At 50.2% G+C, this 19349-nt stretch overlaps 1 protein-coding gene across 1 annotated transcript in view; it reads left to right on the top strand.

The window, feature by feature from the left end:
- Positions 1-19349, top strand: part of LOC134845831 (mucin-5AC-like) — a gene marked incomplete in the record, with an annotated part of 112835 nt that overhangs the window by 1961 nt on the left and 91525 nt on the right.

Below are 19349 nucleotides of genomic sequence, written 5' to 3'. Positions count from 1 at the left end.
GCACCATGCAACTGGTCCTATGCCCCCTTTAACCCCTTCTCAATCAAAGGTCAGCACCACTCAACTGTCCTATGTCCCCCCTTCTACCCCGTCTCGATCAAAGGCCAGCACCACTCATCTATCATCTGTCTCCCTCTATCCCCTTCTCCCTCAGAGAGCAGCATCACTCAACTGTCATACGCCCCCTCTACCCCTTCTCAATCAAAGGCCAGCATCACTCAACTGTCCTATGCCTCACTCTACTCCGTTCTCAATCAAAGGTCAGCACCACTCAACTGTTCTATGTCCCCTCTACCCCTTCTCCCTCAAAGGTCAGCATCACTCAACTGTCATATGTCACCACTCTACCCCCTTCTCGCTCAAAGATCAGCAACACTCAACTGTCGTATTTCCCCTCTCTACTCCCTTCTACCTCAAAGGTCAGCACCACTCAACTGTCATATGCCCCCTCTTCCCCGCTCTCAATCAAAAGTCAGCACCACTCAACTGTGATATGTCCCCCCTACGTCCCCTTCTTCCTCAAAGATCAGCCGCACTCAATTGTCATATAAATCCCCTCTACCCCCTTCACCCTCAAGGTCAGTATCACTCAACTGTCATATGCCTCCTCTACCCCCTTCTCAATCAAAGATCAGCACCACTCAACTGTCATATGCTCCACTCCACTCTGTTCTCAATCAAAGGTCAGCACCACTGAGCTGTTCTATGTCCCCCTCTACCCCCTTCTCCCTCAAAGGTCAGCATCAATCAACTGTCATATGTCCCCCTCTACCCCCTTCTCAACCAACGGTCAGCACCACTCAACTGTCATATGTCCCCTATTACCAACTTCTCACTAAAAGGTCAGCTTCACTCAACTGTCATATGCCCCCTCTACCCCCTTCTCAATCATTGGTCAGCACCACTCAACGGTCATATGTCAGCCCTCTCTCCCCTTCTCCCCTTAAGGTCAGCATCACTCAACTGTCACATGCCCCTTCTACCCCCTTCTCAATCAAAGGTCAGCACCACTCATCTATCATCTGTCTCCCTCTATCCCCATCTCCCTCAAAGTGCAGCATCACTCAACTGTCATACGCCCCCTCTACCCACTTCTCCCTCAAAGATCAGCACCACTCAACTGTCGTATCTCCCCTCTCTACTCCCTTCTACCTCAAAGGTCAGCATCACTCAACTGTCGTATGACTCCCTCTACCCCCTTCTCCCTCAAAGGTCAGCATCACGCAACTGTCCTTTGTCCCTTCTCTATCCCCTTCTCTCTCAAAGGACAGCATCACTCAACTGTCATATGCCCCTCTCTAACCCCTTCTCAGCCAAAGCTCAGCACCACTCAATTGTCATATGTCCCCCTCCGCCCCCTTCTCCCTCAAAGATCAGCACCACTCAACTGTCATATGTCACTAATCTACCCCTTCTCGCTCAAAGATCAATATCACTCAACTGTCAAATGCCCCCCTCTAGCCCTTCTCAATAAAAGGTCAGCACCACTCAATTGTCATATGTGTCCCCTCTACCTCCTTCTCCCTCAAAGGTCAGCGTCACTCAACTGTCATACGCCCCCTCTGCCCTCGTCTAATTCAAAAGTCATTACCACTCAACTGTCATATGCCCCCTCTACGCCTTCTCAATCAAAGGTGAGCACCAATCAACTGTCATATGTCCCGACCTCTACCCCCTTCTTCCTCAAATGTCAGCATCACTCAACTGTCATGTGCCCCCTCTACCCCCTTCTCAACCAAAGGTCAGTATTACTCAACTGTCTTCTGCCCCCCTCTAACCCCTTCTAAATTAAAGGTCAGTAGAAATCAACTGTCATATGTTCCCCTCCGCCCTCTTCTCCCTCAAAGATGAGTAACACTCAACTGTCATAGGTCCCCTCTCTACCCCCTTCTACCTCAAAGAACCGCATCACGCAACTGGTCCTATGCCCCTTTAACCCCTTCTCAATCAAAGGTAAGCACCACTCAACTGTCCTACGTCCCCCTTTCTACCCCTTCTCAATCAAAGGTCAGCACCACTCATCTATCATCTGTCTCCCTCTATCCCCTTCTCCCTCAAAGAGCAGCATCACTCAACTGTCATACGCCCCTCTACCCCATTCTCAATCAAAGGCCAGCATCACTCAACTGTCCTATGTCACCCCTTTACCCCCTTCTCTCTCAAAGGACAGCATCACTCAACTTTCATATGCCCCTCTCTAACCCCTTCTCAACCAAAGGTCAGCACCACTCAATTGTCATATGTCCCCCTCCGCCCCCTTCTCCCTCAAAGTCAGCACCACTCAACTGTCATATGTCACCACTCTACCCCCTTCTCGCTCAAAGATCAATATCACTCAACTGTCAAATGCCCCGTCTACCCCCTTCTCAACTAAAGGTCAGCACCACTCAAATGTCATATGTGTCCCCTCTACCTCCTTCTCCCTCAAAGGTCAGCGTCACTCAACTGTCATACGCCCCCTCTACCCTCGTCTAATTCAAAAGTCATTACCACTCAACTGTCATATGCCCCCCTCTACGCCTTCTCATTCAAAGGTGAGCACCAATCAACTGTCATATGTCCCGACCTATACCCATTTCTTCCTCAAATGTCAGCATCACTCAAATGTCATGTGCCCCCTCTACCCCCTTCTCAACTAAAAGTCAGTATTACTCAACTGCCTTCTGTCCCCCTCTACCCCCTTCTAAATTAAAGGTCAGCACAAATCAACTGTCATATGTTCCTCCTCCGTTCTCTTCTGCCTCAAAGTTGAGTACCACTCAACTGTCTTAGGTCCCCTCTCTACCCCCTTCTACCTCAAAGGTCCGCATCACGCAACTGGTCCTATGCCCCCTTTACCCCCTTCTCAAACAAAGGTCAGCACCACTCAACTGTCCTATGTCCCCCTTCTACCCCTTCTCAATCAAAGGTTAGCACCACTCATCTATCATCTGTCTCCCTCTATCCCCTTCTCCCTCAAAGGGCAGCATCACTCAACTGTCATACGCCCCCTCTATCCCCTTCTCAATCAAATGCCAGCATAACTCAACTGTCCTATGTCACCACTCTACCCCCTTCTCAATCAAAGGTAAGTACCAGTCAACTGTCATGTGTCCCCGTCTACCCCCTTCTCTCTCAAAGGTCAGCATCACTCAACTGTTAAACGCACCCCTCTACGCCCCTTCTCAATCAACGGTCAACACCACTCAACTGTCCGATGTCCACCTCTACGACCCTTCTCAATCAAAGGTCAACAACACTCAACTGTTCTATGTCCCCCCTCTACCCCTTCTCAATCAAAGGTAAGTACCAGTCAACAGTCATATGCCCCTCTCTAACCCCTTCTCAATGCAAGGTCAGCATCACTCAATTGTCTTGTGTCCCCCTCCGCCCCCTCCTCTCTCAAAGGTCAGCATCACTCAACTGTTATACACCCCCCTCCACGCCCCTTCTCAATCAAAGATCAACACCACTCAACTGTCCTATGTCCCCCCTCTACCCCCTTCTCTCTCTAAGGTCAGCATCACTCAACTGTCATATGCCCCTCTCTAACCCCTTCTCAATGCAAGGTCAGCATCACTCAATTGTCTTGTGTCCCCCTCCGCCCCCTACTCCCTCAAATATCAGCACCACTCAACTGTCATATGTCCCCCCTCTACCTCCTTCTCCCTCAAAGATCAACATCACTCAACTGTCATGTGTCCCTCCTCTACCCCCTGCTCCCTCAAAGGTCAAAACCACTCAACTGTCATATGTGCCCCTCCACACCCTCCTCCCTAAAAGGTCAGCACAAATCAACTGTCATATGTCCCCCCTCTGCCCCCTTCCAATTCAAAAGTCATTACCACTCAACTGTCATATGCCCCCCTCTACCCCTTATCAATCAAAGGCAGCATCACTCAACTGTCATATGCCCCCTCTGCCCCCTTCTCAACTCAATCAAGGGTTACCACCACTCAACTATCATATGCCTCCCTCTACCCCCTTCTCAATCAAAGGTCAGCACCACTCAACTGTCAGACATCCCGATATCTACCCCCTTCTCCCTCAAAGGTCAGCATCACTCAACTGTCATATGTTCCCCTCCACACCCTCCTCCCTAAAAGGTCAGCACAAATCAACTGTCATATGTCCCCCCTCTGCCCCCTTCCAATTCAAAAGTCATTACCACTCAACTGTCATGTGCCCCCTCTACCCCCTTCTTAATTAAAGGTCAACACGAATCAACTGTCATATGTCCCCCTCCGCCCTCTTCTCCCTCAAAGATCAGTACCACTCAACTGTCATATGTGCCCTCTATACCCCATTCTACCTCAAAGGTCAGCACCACTCAACTGTCATATGCCCCCTCTTCCCCGCTCTCAATCAAAAGTCAGCACCACTCAACTGTAATATGTCCCCCCTACGTCCCCTTCTTCCTCAAATGTCAGCATCACTCAACTGTCTTCTGCCCCCGCCACCCCTTCTCAATCAAAGGTCAGCACAACTCAACTGTCATTTGCCTCTCTCTAACCCCTTCTCAATGCAAGATCAGCACCACTCAATTGTCATATGTCCCCCTCCGCCCCCTTCTCCCTCAAATGTCAGCACCACTCAAATGTCATATGTCACCACTCTCCCTCCTTCTCCCTCAAAGGTCAGCATCACCCAACTGATATATGCCTCTCTCTAACCCCTTCTCAATGCAAGATCAGCACCACTCAATTGTCATATGTCCCCCCTCCGCCCCCTTCTCCCTCAAATAACAGCACCACTCAACTGTCATATGTCCCCCCTCTACCTCCTTTTCCCACAAAGGTCAGCATCACTCAACTGTCAGACATCCCGACGTCTACCCCCTTCTCCCTCAAAGGTCAGCATCACTCAACTGTCATGTCCCTCCTCTACCCCCTGCTCCCTCAAAGGTCAAAACCACTCAACTGTCATATGTGCCCCTCCACACCCTTATCCCAAAAAGGTCAGCACAAATCAACTGTCAAATGTCCCCCCTCTGCCCCCTTCTAATTCAAAAGTCATTACCACTCAACTGTCATATGCCCCCCTCTACTCCTTATCAACCAAAGGTGAGCACCAAACAACTGTCATGTGTCGCCTTTCTACCACCTTCTCCCTCAAAGGCAGCATCACTCAACTGATATATGCCTCTCTCTAACCCCTTCTCAATGCAAGATCAGCACCACTCAATTGTCATATGTCCCCCTCCGCCCCCTTCTCCCTCAAATAACAGCACCACTCAACTGTCATATGTCCCCCCTCTACCTCCTTCTCCCACAAAGGTCAGCATCACTCAACTGTCAGACATCCCGACATCTACCCCCTTCTCCCTCAAAGGTCAGCATCACTCAACTGTCATGTCCCTCCTCTACCCCCTGCTCCCTCAAAGGTCAAAACCACTCAACTGTCATATGTGCCCCTCCACACCCTTATCCCAAAAAGGTCAGCACAAGTCAACTGTCAAATGTCCCCCCTCTGCCCCCTTCCAATTCAAAAGTCATTACCACTCAACTGTCATATGCCCCCCTCTACTCCTTATCAACCAAAGGTCAGCACCACTCAACTGTCAGACATCCCGACATCTACCCCCTTCTCCCTCAAAGGTCAGCATCACTCAACTGTCATATGTCCCCCCTCCGCCCTCATCTCCCTCAAAGATCAGTACCACTCAACTGTCATATGTGCCCTCTATACCCCATTCTACCTCAAAGGTCCCCATCACTCAACTGGTCCTATGCCCCCTCTACCCCCTTCTCAATCAAAGGTCAGCCCCACTCAACTGTCCTGTGTCACCCTCTACCCCCTTCTCCCTCAAATGTCAGCATCATTCAACTGTCTTCTGCCCCCGCCACCCCTTCTCAATCAAAGGTCAGCACAACTCAACTGTCATATGCCTCTCTCTAACCCCTTCTCAATGCAAGATCAGCACCACTCAATTGTCATATGTCCCCCTCCGCCCCCTTCTCCCTCAAATGTCAGCACCACTCAAATGTCATATGTCACCACTCTCCCTCCTTCTCCCTCAAAGGTCAGCATCACCCAACTGATATATGCCTCTCTCTAACCCCTTCTCAATGCAAGATAAGCACCACTCAATTGTCATATGTCCCCCTCCGCCCCCTTCTCCCTCAAATAACAGCACCACTCAACTGTCATATGTCCCCCCTCTACCTCCTTCTCCCACAAAAGTCAGCATCACTCAACTGTCAGACATCCCGAAAATTACCCCCTTCTCCCTCAAAGGTCAGCATCACTCAACTGTCATGTCCCTCCTCTACCCCCTGCTCCCTCAAAGGTCAAAACCACTCAACTGTCATATGTGCCCCTCCACACCCTTATCCCAAAAAGGTCTGCACAAAGCAACTGTCAAATGTCCCCCCTCTGCCCCCCTTCCAATTCAAAAGTCATTACCACTCAACTGTCATATGCCCCCCTCTACTCCTTATCAACCAAAGGTGAGCACCAAACAACTGTCATGTGTCGCCTTTCTACCACCTTCTCCCTCAAAGGCAGCATCACTCAACTGTCATATGTCCCCCTCCGCCCCCTTCTCCCTCAAATGTCAGCACCACTCAAATGTCATATGTCACCACTCTCCCTCCTTCTCCCTCAAAGGTCAGCATCACCCAACTGATATATGCCTCTCTCTAACCCCTTCTCAATGCAAGATCAGCACCACTCAATTGTCATATGTCCCCCTCCGCCCCCTTCTCCCTCAAATAACAGCACCACTCAACTGTCATATGTCCCCCCTCTACCTCCTTCTCCCACAAAGGTCAGCATCACTCAACTGTCAGACATCCCGACATCTACCCCCTTCTCCCTCAAAGGTCAGCATCACTCAACTGTCATGTCCCTCCTCTACCCCCTGCTCCCTCAAAGGTCAAAACCACTCAACTGTCATATGTGCCCCTCCACACCCTTATCCCAAAAAGGTCAGCACAAGTCAACTGTCAAATGTCCCCCCTCTGCTCCCTTCCAATTCAAAAGTCATTACCACTCAACTGTCATATGCCCCCCTCTACTCCTTATCAACCAAAGGTCAGCACCACTCAACTGTCAGACATCCCGACATCTATCCCCTTCTCCCTCAAAGGTCAGCATCACTCAACTGTCATATGTCCCCCCTCCGCCCTCTTCTCCCTCAAAGATCAGTACCACTCAACTGTCATATGTGCCCTCTCTACCCCATTCTACCTCAAAGGTCCCCATCACTCAACTGGTCCTATGCCCCCTCTACCACCTTCTCAATCAAAGGTCAGGCCCACTCAACTGTCCTATGTCCCCCTCTACCCCCTTCTCCCTCAAATGTCAGCATTACTCAACTGTCTTCTGCCCCCGCCACCCCTTCTCAATCAAAGGTCAGCACAACTCAACTGTCATATGTCCCCCTCCGCCCTCCTCCCCTCAAAGAGCAGCAACACTCAATTGTCATAAGTCCCCTCTCTACACCCTTCTACCTCAAATGTCAGCATCACTCAACTGTCGTATGCCTGCATCTACACTTCTCAATCAAAGGTAGGAACCACTCAACTGTCATATGTCCCCCTCTATTCCTTCTCCCTCAAAGGTCAGCATCACTCAACTGTCAAATGCCCCCTCTATCCCTTTCTCAATCAAAGGTCGGCACCACTTAAGTGTCCTATGTCCCCCTCTATCCCCTTCTCTCTCAAAGGTCAGCAACACTCAATTGTCATAGGTCCCCTCTCTACACCCTTCTACCTCAAATGTCAGCATCTGTCAACTGTCTTATGCCTGCATCTACCCTTCTCAATCAAAGGTCAGCAACACTCAATTGTCATATGTCCTCCTCCGCCCCCTTCTTCCTCAAAGGTCAGCGTAACTCAACTTTCATATGTCCCCACTCTATCCCTTTATCCCTCAAAAGTCAGCAACACTCAACTGTCATATGCCCCCCCTCGACCCCCTTCTCAATCAAAGGTCAGCATCACTCAACTGTCATATGTCTCCCCTCTACCCCCTTCTCAATCAAGTGTCAGCATCACTCAACTGTCAAATGCCCCCATCTACCACTTCTCAATCGAGGGTTAGCACGACTCAACTGTTATATGTGCCCTCTCTACTCCCTTCTTAATCAAAGGTCAGCATCACTCAACTGTCATATCCCCCTCTACCCCCTTCTCCCTCCAAGGTCACCACCCATCAACTGTCAGTTGTCCCCCCTCCGCCCACTTCTCCCTCAAGGGCCAGCACCACTCAACGGCCATATAACCCCCTCTACCCCCTTCTCCCTCAAAGGTCTGTATCACTCAACTGTAATGTGCCCTCTTTACCCCCTTCTCAATTCTCAACCAAAGGTCATTATTACTCAACTGTATTCTGCCCCCTCTACCCCCTTCTCAATTAAAGGTCAGCACGAATCAACTGTCATATGACCCCCCTCCCCCCTCCGCCCTCTTCTCCCTCAAAGATCAGTACCACTCAACTGTCATATGTGCCCTCTCTATCCCATTCTACCTCAAAGGTCCCCATCACTCAACTGGTCCTATGCCCCCTCTACCCCCTTCTCAATCAAAGGTCAGGCCCACTCAACTGTCCTATGTCCCCCTCTACCCCCTTCTCCCTCAAATATCAGCATCATTCAACTGTCTTCTGCCCCCGCCACCCCTTCTCAATCAAAGGTCAGCACAACTCAACTGTATATGTCCCCCTCCGCCCTCTTCCCCCTCAAAGAGCAGCAACACTCAATTGTCATAGGTCCCCTCTCTACACCCTTCTACCTCAAATGTCAGCATCACTCAACTGTCGTATGCCTGCATCTACACTTCTCAATCAAAGGTAAGAACCACTCAACTGTCATATGTCCCCCTCTATTCCTTCTCCCTCAAAGGTCAGCATCACTCAACCGTAATATGCCCCCTCTATCCCTTTCTCAATCAAGGTCGGCACCACTCAAGTGTCATAGGTCCCCTCTCTACACCCTTTTACCTCAAATGTCAGCATCCCTCAACTGTCGTATGCCTGCATCTACCCTTCTCATTCAAAGGTCAGCAACACTCAATTGTTATATGTCCCCCTCCGCCCCCTTCTTTCTCAAAGGTCAGCATAACTCAACTGTCATATGTCCCCCCTCTATCCCCTTATCCCTCAAAAGTCAGCAACACTCAACTGTCATATGCCTCCCCCCGACCCCCTTCTCAATCAAAAGTCAGCACAACTCAACTGTCATATGTCTCCCCTCTACCCCTTTCTCAATCAAGTGTCAGCATCACTCAACTGTCAAATGCCCCCATCTACCCCCCTCTCAATCGAGGGTTAGCACCACTCAACTGTTATATGTTCCCTCTCTACTCCCTTCTTAATCAAAGGTCAGCATCATCCAACTGTCATATCTCCCTCTACCCCCTTCTCCCGCCAAGGTCACCAACAATCAAGTGTCATTTGTCCCCCCTCCGCCCACTTCTCCCTCAAGGGTCAGCACCACTCAACTGTCCTATGTCCCCCTCTACCCTCTTCTCTCTCAAAGGTCAGCATCACTCAACTGTTATATGTGCCCTCTCTACTCCCTTCTTAATCAAAGGTCAGCATCACTCAACTGTCATATCCCCCTCTACCCCCTTCTCCCTCCAAGGTCACCACCAATCAAGTGTCATTTGTCCCCCCTCCGCCCACTTCTCCCTCAAGGGTCAGCACCACTCAACTGTCCTATGTCCCCCTCTACCCTCTTCTCTCTCAAAGGTCAGCATCACTCAACTGTTATATGTGCCCCCTCTACCTCCTTCTCAATCAAAGGTCAGCAACACTCAATTGTCATATGTCCCCCCTCCGCCCCCTTCTTCCTCAAAGGTCAGCATAACTCAACTGTCATAGGTCCCCCTTCTATCCCCTTCTCCCTCAAATGTCAGCATCACTCAACTGTCTTCTGCCCCCACCACCCTTTCTCAATCAAAGGTCATCACAACTCAACTGCCATATGTCCCCCTCCGCGCTCTTCCCCCTCAAAGAGCAGCAACACTCAATTTTCATAGGTCCCCTCTCTACATCCTTCTACCTCAAATGCCAGCATCACTCAACTGTAGTATGCCTGCATCTACACTTCTCAATCAAAGGTAAGAACCACTCAACTGTCATATGTCCCCCTCTATTCCTTCTCCCTCAAAGGTCAGCATGACTCAACTGTAATATGCCCGCTTTATCCCTTTCTCAATCAAAGGTCGGCACCACTCAAGTGTCCTATGTCCCCCTCTATCCCCTTCTCTCTCAAAGGTCAGCAACACTCAATTGTCATTGGTCCCCTCTCTACACCCTTCTACCTCAAATGTCAGCATCCCTCAACTGTCGTATGCCTGCATCTACCCTTCTCATTCAAAGGTCAGCAACACTCAATTGTTATATGTCCCCCTCCGCCCCCTTCTTTCTCAAAGGTCAGCATAACTCAACTGTCATATGTCCCCCCTCTATCCCCTTGTCCCTCAAAAGTCAGCAACACTCAACTGTCATATGCCCCCTCCCCCCGACCCCCTTATCAATCAAAGGTCAGCACCACTCAACTGTCATATGTCTCCCCTCTACCCCCTTCTCAATCAAGTGTCAGCATCACTCAACTGTCAAATGCCCCCATCTACCCCCTTCTCAATCGAGGGTTAGCACCACTCAACTGTGTTATGTGCCCTCTCTACTCCCTTCTTAATCAAAGGTCAGCATCACTCAACTGTCATATCCCCCTCTACCCCCTTCTCACTCCAAGGTCACCACCAATCAACTGTCATTTGTCCCCCCTCCGCCCACTTCTCCCTCAATGGTCAGCACCACTCAACGGTCATATGTCCCCCTCTACCCCCTTCTCCCTCAAAGGTCTGCATCACTCAACTGTAATGTGCCCCATTTACCCTCTTCTTAACCAAAGATCATTATTACTCAACTGTATTCTGCCCCCCTCTACCCCCTTCTCAATTAAAGGTCAGCACGAATCAACTGTCATATGACTCCCCTCCCCCTTCGCCCTCATCTCCCTCAAAGATCAGTACCACTCAACTGTCATATGTTCCCTCTCTACCCCTTCTACCTCAAATGTCCCCATCACTCAACTGGTCCTATGCCCCCTCTACCCCCTTCTCAATCAAAGGTCAGTACCACTCAACTGTCCTATGTCCCCCTCTACCCCGTTCTCCCTCAGATGTCAGCATCACTCAACTGTCTTCTGCCCCCCACCCCCTTCTCCCTCAATGGTCAGCACCACTCAACGGTGATATGTCCCTCGCTACCCCCCTTCTCCCTCAAAGGTCTGCATCACTCAACTGTAATGTGCCCCCTTTACCCTCTTCTTAACCAAAGATCATTATTACTCAATTGTATTCTGCCCCCCTCTACCCCCTTCTCAATTAAATGTCAGCACGAATCAACTGTCATATGTCCCCCCTCCGCCCCCTTCTTCCGCAAAGGTCAGCATAACTCAACTGTCATATGTCCCCCTCTACCCCCTTCTCCCTCAAAGGTCTGCATCACTCAACTGTAATGTGCCCCCTTTACCCTCTTCTTAACCAAAGATCATTATTACTCAACTGTATTCTGCCCCCCTCTACCCCCTTCTCAATTAAATGTCAGCACGAATCAACTGTCATATGTCCCCCCTCCGCCCCCTTCTTCCGCAAAGGTCAGCATAACTCAACTGTCATATGTCCCCCTCTACCCCCTTCTCCCTCAAAGGTCTGCATCACTCAACTGTCCTATGTCCCCCTCTACCCCGTTCTCCCTCAGATGTCAGCATCATCAACTGTCTTCTGCCCACCACCCCCTTCTCCCTCAATGGTCAGCACCACTCATCTGTCATAGGTCCCCTCTCTACACCCTTCTCCCTCAAAGGTCAGCATCACTCAACTAAAATATGCCCCCTCTACCCCCTTCTCAATCGAAGGCCAGCACCACTCAACTGTCCTATGTCCCCCTCTACCTCCTTCTCAATCAAAGGTCACCAACACTCAATTGTCATATGCCCCTCCTCCGCCCCCTTCTTCCGCAAAGGTCAGCATAACTCAACTGTCATATGTCCCCCTCTACCCCCTTCTCCCTCAAAGGTCTGCATCACTCAACTGTAATGTGCCCCCTTTACCCTCTTCTTAACCAAAGATCATTATTACTCAACTGTATTCTGCCCCCCACCCTCTACCCACTTCTCAATTAAAGGTCAGCACGAATCAACTGTCATATGACTCCCCTCCCGCTTCGCCCTCTTCTCCCTCAATGATTAGCACCACTCATCTGTCATAGGTCCCCTCTCTACACCCTTCTCCCTCAAAGGTCAGCATCACTCAACTGTAATATGCCCCCTCTACCCCCTTCTCAATCAAAGGCCAGCACCACTCAACTGTCCTATATCCCCCTCTACCTCCTTCTCAATCAAAGGTCAGCAACACTCAATTGTCATATGTCCCCCCTCCGCCCCCTTCTCCCTCAATGGTCAGCACCACTCAACGGTGATATGTCCCCCTCTACCCCCTTCTCCCTCAAAGGTCTGCATCACTCAACTGTAATGTGCCCCCTTTACCCTCTTCTTAACCAAAGATCATTATTACTCAACTGTATTCTGCCCCCGTCTACCCCCTTCTCAGTTAAAGTTCAGCACGAATCAACTGTCATATGACCCCCCTCCCCCTTCGCCCTCTTCTCCCTCAATGATTAGCACCACTCATCTGTCATAGGCCCCCTCTCTACACCCTTCTCCCTCAAAGGTCAGCATCACTCAACTGTAATATGCCCCCTCTATCCCCTTCTCCCTCAAAGGTCAGCAACACTCAACTGTCATATGCCCCCTCTACCCCCTTCTCAATCAAATGTCAGCAACACTCAATTGTCATATGTCCCCCCTCCGCCCCCTTCTTCCCCAAAGGTCAGCATAACTCAACTGTCCTATGTCCCCCTTTATCCCCTTCTCTCTCAAAGGTCAGCATCACTCAACTGTCATATGCCCCCGTCTACCCCCTTCTCAATCAAAGTTCAGCACGAATCAACTATCATATGTCCCCCTCCGCCCTCTTCTTCCTGAAAGATCCAAACCACTCAACTGTCATAGGTCCCCTCTCTACACCCTTCTACCTCAAATGTCAGCATCACTCAACTGTCGTATGCCTGCATCTACCCCTTCTCAATCAAAGATAAAAACAACTCAACTGTCATATGTCCCCCTCTATTCCTTCTCCCTAAAAGGTCAGCATCACTCAACTGTAATATGCCCCCTCTACCCCCTTCTAAATCAAAGGTCAGAATCACTCATTTGTCATATGCCCCCTCTACCTCCTTCTCAATCAAAGGTCAGCAATACTCAATTGTCATATGTCCCCCCTCTGCCCCCTTCTTCCTCAAAGGTCAGCATATCTCAACTGTCATATGTCCCCCCTCTATCCCCTTCTCCCTCAAAGGTCAGCATCACTCAACTGTCATATGCCCCCTCTATCCCGTTCTAAATCAAAGGTCAGCACCACTCAACTGTCCTATGTCCCCCTTTATCCCCTTCTCTCTCAAAGGTCAGCATCACTCAACTGTCATATGCCCCCTCTACCTCCTTCTCAATCAAAGGTCAGCAACACTCAATTGTCATATGTCCCCCCTCCGCCCCCTTCTTCCTCAAAGGTCAGCATAACTCAACTGTCATATGCCCCCCCTCTATCCCCTTCTCCCTCAAAGGTCAGCATCACTCAACTGTCATATGCCCCCGTCTACCCCCTTCTCAATCAAAATTCAGCACGAATCAACTGTCATCTGTCCCCCTCCGCCCTCTTCTCCCTCAAAGATCATAACCACTCAACTGTCATATGTCCCCTCTCTACCCCTTCTACCTAAAAGGTCCCCATCACTCAACTGGTCCTATGCCCACTCTACCCCCTTCTCATTCAAAGGTCAGCACCACTCAACTGTCCTATGTCCCCCCTCAACCCCCTTCTCCCTCAAATGTCAGCATCACTCAACTGTCTTCTGCCCCCCACCCCCTTCTCAATCAAAGGTCAGCACAACTCAAGTGTCATATGTCCCCATCCGCCCTCTTCCCCCTCAAAGATCAGCACCACTCAACTGTCATAGGTCCCCTTCTACGCCCTTCTACCTCAAATGTCAGCATCACTCAACTGTCGTATGCCTGCATCTACCCCTTCTCAATTAATGGTCAGCACCACTCAACTGTCCTATGTCCCCCTCTATCGCCTTCTCTCACAAAGGTAAGCATCACTCAACTGTCATATGCCCCCCTGTACCTACTTCTCAATCAAAGGTCAGCAACACTCAATTGTCACATGTCCTCCCTCCGCCCCCTTCGTCCTCAAAGGTCAGCATAACTCAACTGTCATATGTCCCCCCTCTATCCCCTTCTCTCCCAAAGGTCAGCAACACTCAACTGTCATATGCACCCCTCTACCCCCTTCTCAATCAAAGGTCAGCACCACTCAATTGTCATATGTCAGCCCTCTACCCCGCTCTCAATCAACTGTCAGCATCACTCAACTGTCATATGTCCCCCCTCCGCCCACTTCTCCCTCAAGGGTCAGTACCACTCAACTGTCATATGTTCCCCTCTACCCCTTCTGCCTCAAAGGTCATCATCACTCCACTGTCATATGTCCCTCTCTAGCTCCTTCTCAATCAATGGTCAGCACCACTCAACTGTCATATGTCCCCCTCAACCCCCTTCTCCCTCAAAGGTTAGCATCACTCAACTGTCAAATGCCCCTTCTAACCCCTTCTCAATCAAGGTCAGCGCACCTCAACTCTCATATGTGCCCCTCTACCCCCTTCTCCTTCAAAGGTTAGCATCACTCAACTGTCAAATGCCCCCTCTACCCCCTTCTCAATCAAGGTCAGCGCACCTCAACTCTCATATGTGCCCCTCTACCCCCTTCTCCCTCGAAGGTCACCACCACTCAACTGTCCTATGTCCCCCTCAACCCCCTTCTCCCTCAAAAGTTAGCATCACTCAACTGTCAAATACCCCTTCTACCCCCTTCTCAATCAAGGTCAGCGCACCTCAACTCTCATATGTGCCCCTCTACCCCCTTCTCCTTCAAAGGTAAGCATCACTCAAGTGTCATATGCCCCCTCTACCTCCTTCCCAATCAAAGGTCAGCAACACTCAATTGTCATATGTCCCCCCTCCACCCCCATCTTTCTCAAAAGTCAGCATAACTCAACTGTCATATTTCCCCCCTCTATCCCCTTCTCCCTCAAAGGTCAGCAACACTCAATTGTCATATGCCCCCCTCTACCCCCTTCTCAATTAAAGGTCAGCACCACTCAATTGTCACATGTCCCCCCTCCGCCCCCTTCGTCCTCAAAGGTCAGCATAACTCAACTGTCATATGTCCCCCCTCTATCCCCTTCTCTCCCAAAGGTCAGCAACACTCAACTGTCATATGCACCCCTCTACCCCCTTCTCAATCAAAGGTCAGCACCACTCAATTGTCATATGTCAGCCCTCTACCCCGCTCTCAATCAACTGTCAGCATCACTCAACTGTCATATGTCCCCCCTCCGCCCACTTCTCCCTCAAGGGTCAGTACCACTCAACTGTCATATGTTCCCCTCTACCCCTTCTGCCTCAAAGGTCATCATCACTCCACTGTCATATGTCCCTCTCTAGCTCCTTCTCAATCAATGGTCAGCACCACTCAATTGTCATATGTCCCCCTCAACCCCCTTCTCCCTCAAAGGTTAGCATCACTCAACTGTCAAATGCCCCTTCTACCCCCTTCTCAATCAAGGTCAGCGCACCTCAACTCTCATAAGTGCCCCTCTACCCCCTTCTCCTTCAAAGGTTAGCATCACTCAACTGTCAAATGCCCCCCTCAACCCCCTTCTCCTTCAAAGGTAAGCATCACTCAAGTGTCATATGCCTCCTCTACCTCCTTCTCAATCAAAGGTCAGCAACACTCAATTGTCATATGTCCCCCCTCCACCCCCTTCTTTCTCAAAAGTCAGCATAACTCAACTGTCATATTTCCCCCCTCTATCCCCTTCTCCCTCAAAGATCAGCAACACTCAATTGTCATATGCCCCCCTCTACCCCTTCTCAATTAAAGGTCAGCACCACTCAATTGACATATGTCAGCCCTCTACCCCCCTCTCAATCAACTGTCAGCATCACTCAATTGTCAAATGCCCAACTCTACCCCCTTCTCAATCAATGGTTAGCCCACTCAACTGTTATATGTGCCCTCTCTACTCCCTTTTTAATCAAAGGTCAGCATCACTCAACTGTCATATGCCCCCCTCTACCCCCTTCTCCCTCAAAGGTTAGCATCACTCAACTGTCAAAAGTCCCTTCGACCCCCTTCTCAATCAAGGTCAGCGCACCTCAACTCTCATATGTCCCCCCTCTGCCATCTTCTCCCTCAAAGGTTAGCATCACTCAACTGTCAAATGCCCCCTCTACCCCTTTCTCAATCAAGGTCAGCGCACCTCAACTCTCGTATGTCCCCCTCTACCCCCTTCTCCTTCAAAGGTCACCACCACTCAACTGTCATATGTCCCCGCTCTACCACTTTCACTCTCAATGGTCAGCATCACTCAACTGTCATATGCCACCCTCTACCCCCTTCTCAATCAAAGGTCAGTACAACTCATTTGTCATATGTCACCCCTCTGCAGCCTTCTCCATCAAAGCTCAGCACCACTCAACTGTCATATGCCCAACCTCTACCTCCTTCTCATCTAAAGGTCAGCACCACTCAACTGTTATATGCTCCACTCTACCCCCTTCTCAATCAAAGGTCAGCACCACTCAACTGTTATATGTCCCCCTCCACCCCTCCACCCCCTTATCCCTCAAAGTTCAGCACCACTCAACTGTCACTTGTCCCCCTCCGCCCCTTCTCCCTCAAAGGTCAGCACCACTCAACAGTCATGTGTCCCTCCTCTACCCCCTGCTCCCTCAAAGATCAAAACCCTCTACCCCTTCTCCCTCAAAGTTCATCATCACTCCACTGTCATATGTCCCTCTCTAGCTCCTTCTCAATCAATGGTCAGCACCACTCAACTGTCATATGTCCCCCTCAACCCCCTTCTCCCTCAAAGGTTAGCATCACTCAACTGTCAAATGCCCCTTCTACCCCCTTCTCATTCAAGGTCAGCGCACCTCAACTCTCATATGTGCCCCTCTACCCCCTTCTCCTTCAAAGGTTAGCATCACTCAACTGTCAAAAGCCCCCTCTACCCCTTCTCAATCAAGGTCAGCGCACCTCAACTCTCATAGGACCCCCTCTACCCCCTTCTCCCTCGAAGGTCACCACCACTCAACTGTCCTATGTCCCCCTCAACCCCCTTCTCCCTCAAAAGTTAGCATCACTCAACTGTCAAATACCCCTTCTACCCCCTTCTCAATCAAGGTCAGCGCACCTCAACTCTCATATGTGCCCCTCTACCCCCTTCTCCTTCAAAGATAAGCATCACTCAAGTGTCATATGCCCCCTCTACCTCCTTCTCAATCAAAGGTCAGCAACACTCAATAGTCATATGTCCCCCCTCCGTCCCCTTCTTTCTCAAAAGTCAGCATAACTCAACTGTCATATGTCCCCCCTCTATCCCCTTCTCCCTCAAAGGTCAGCAACACTCAATTGAGATATGCCCCCCTCTACCCCCTTCTCAATTAAAGGTCAGCTCCACTCAATTGACATATGTCAGCCCTCTACCCCCCTCTCAATCAACTGTCAGCATCACTCAATTGTCAAATGCCCAACTCTACCCCCTTCTCAATCAATGGTTAGCCCACTCAACTGTTATATGTGCCCTCTCTACTCCCTTCTTAATCAAAGGTCAGCATCACTCAACTGTCATATGCCCCCCTCTACCCCCTTCTCCCTCAAGGGTCAGCACCACTCAACTGTCATATGTCCCCCTCCACCCACGTCTCCCTCAAGGGTCAGTACCACTCAACTGTCATATGTCCCCATCTACCCCCTTCTCCCTCAAAGGTCAGCATCACTCCACTGTCATATGTCCCCCTCTAGCTCCTTCTCAATCAATGGTCAGCACCATTCAACTGTCCTATGTCCCCCTCTACCCCCTTCTCCCTCAAAGGTTAGCATCACTCAACTGTCAAAAGTCCCTTCGACCCCCTTCTCAATCAAGGTCAGCGCACCTCAATTCTCATATGTCCCCCCTCTGCCATCTTCTCCCTCAAAGGTTAGCATCACTCAACTGTCAAATGCCCCCTCTACCCCTTTCTCAATCAAAGTCAGCGCACCTCAAGTCTCATATGTCCCCCTCTACCCCGAAATCCCTCAAAGGTCACCACCACTCAACTGTCATATGTCCCCGCTCTACCACTTTCACTCTCAATGGTCAGCATCACTCAACTGTCATATGCCACCCTCTACCCCCTTCTCAATCAAAGGTCAGTATAACTCATTTGTCATATGTCACCCCTCTGCCGCCTTCTCCATCAAAGCTCAGCACCACTCAACTGTCATATGCCCAACCTCTACCTCCTTCTCATCTAAAGGTCAGCACCACTCAACTGTTATATGCTCCACTCTACCCCCTTCTCATTCAAAGGTCAGCACCACTCAACTGTTATATGTCCCCCTCGAAGGTCACCACCACTCAACTGTCCTATGTCCCCCTCAACCCCCTTCTCCCTCAAAAGTTAGCATCACTCAACTGTCAAATACCCCTTCTACCCCCTTCTCAATCAAGGTCAGCGCACCTCAACTCTCATATGTGCCCCTCTACCCCCTTCTCCTTCAAAGATAAGCATCACTCAAGTGTCATATGCCCCCTCTACCTCCTTCTCAATCAAAGGTCAGCAACACTCAATAGTCATATGTCCCCCCTCCGTCCCCTTCTTTCTCAAAAGTCAGCATAACTCAACTGTCATATGTCCCCCCTCTATCCCCTTCTCCCTCAAAGGTCAGCAACACTCAATTGAGATATGCCCCCCTCTACCCCCTTCTCAATTAAAGGTCAGCACCACTCAATTGACATATGTCAGCCCTCTACCCCCCTCTCAATCAACTGTCAGCATCACTCAATTGTCAAATGCCCAGCTCTACCCCCTTCTCAATCAATGGTTAGCCCACTCAACTGTTATATGTGCCCTCTCTACTCCCTTCTTAATCAAAGGTCAGCATCACTCAACTGTCATATGCCCCCCTCTACCCCCTTCTCCCTCAAGGGTCAGCACCACTCAACTGTCATATGTCCCCCTCCACCCACGTCTCCCTCAAGGGTAAGTACCACTCAACTGTCATATGTCCCCATCTACCCCCTTCTCCCTCAAAGGTCAGCATCACTCCACTGTCATATGTCCCCCTCTAGCTCCTTCTCAATCAATGGTCAGCACCATTCAACTGTCCTATGTCCCCCTCTACCCCCTTCTCCCTCAAAGGTTAGCATCACTCAACTGTCAAAAGTCCCTTCGACCCCCTTCTCAATCA

This window comes from Symsagittifera roscoffensis, chromosome 5, assembly GCF_963678635.1.
Source record: "Symsagittifera roscoffensis chromosome 5, txSymRosc1.1, whole genome shotgun sequence".
Taxonomy (NCBI): Eukaryota; Metazoa; Xenacoelomorpha; order Acoela; family Convolutidae; genus Symsagittifera; species Symsagittifera roscoffensis.
Note: the sequence above shows the minus strand (reverse complement) of the source record. Positions and strands in the feature narration are given on the sequence as shown.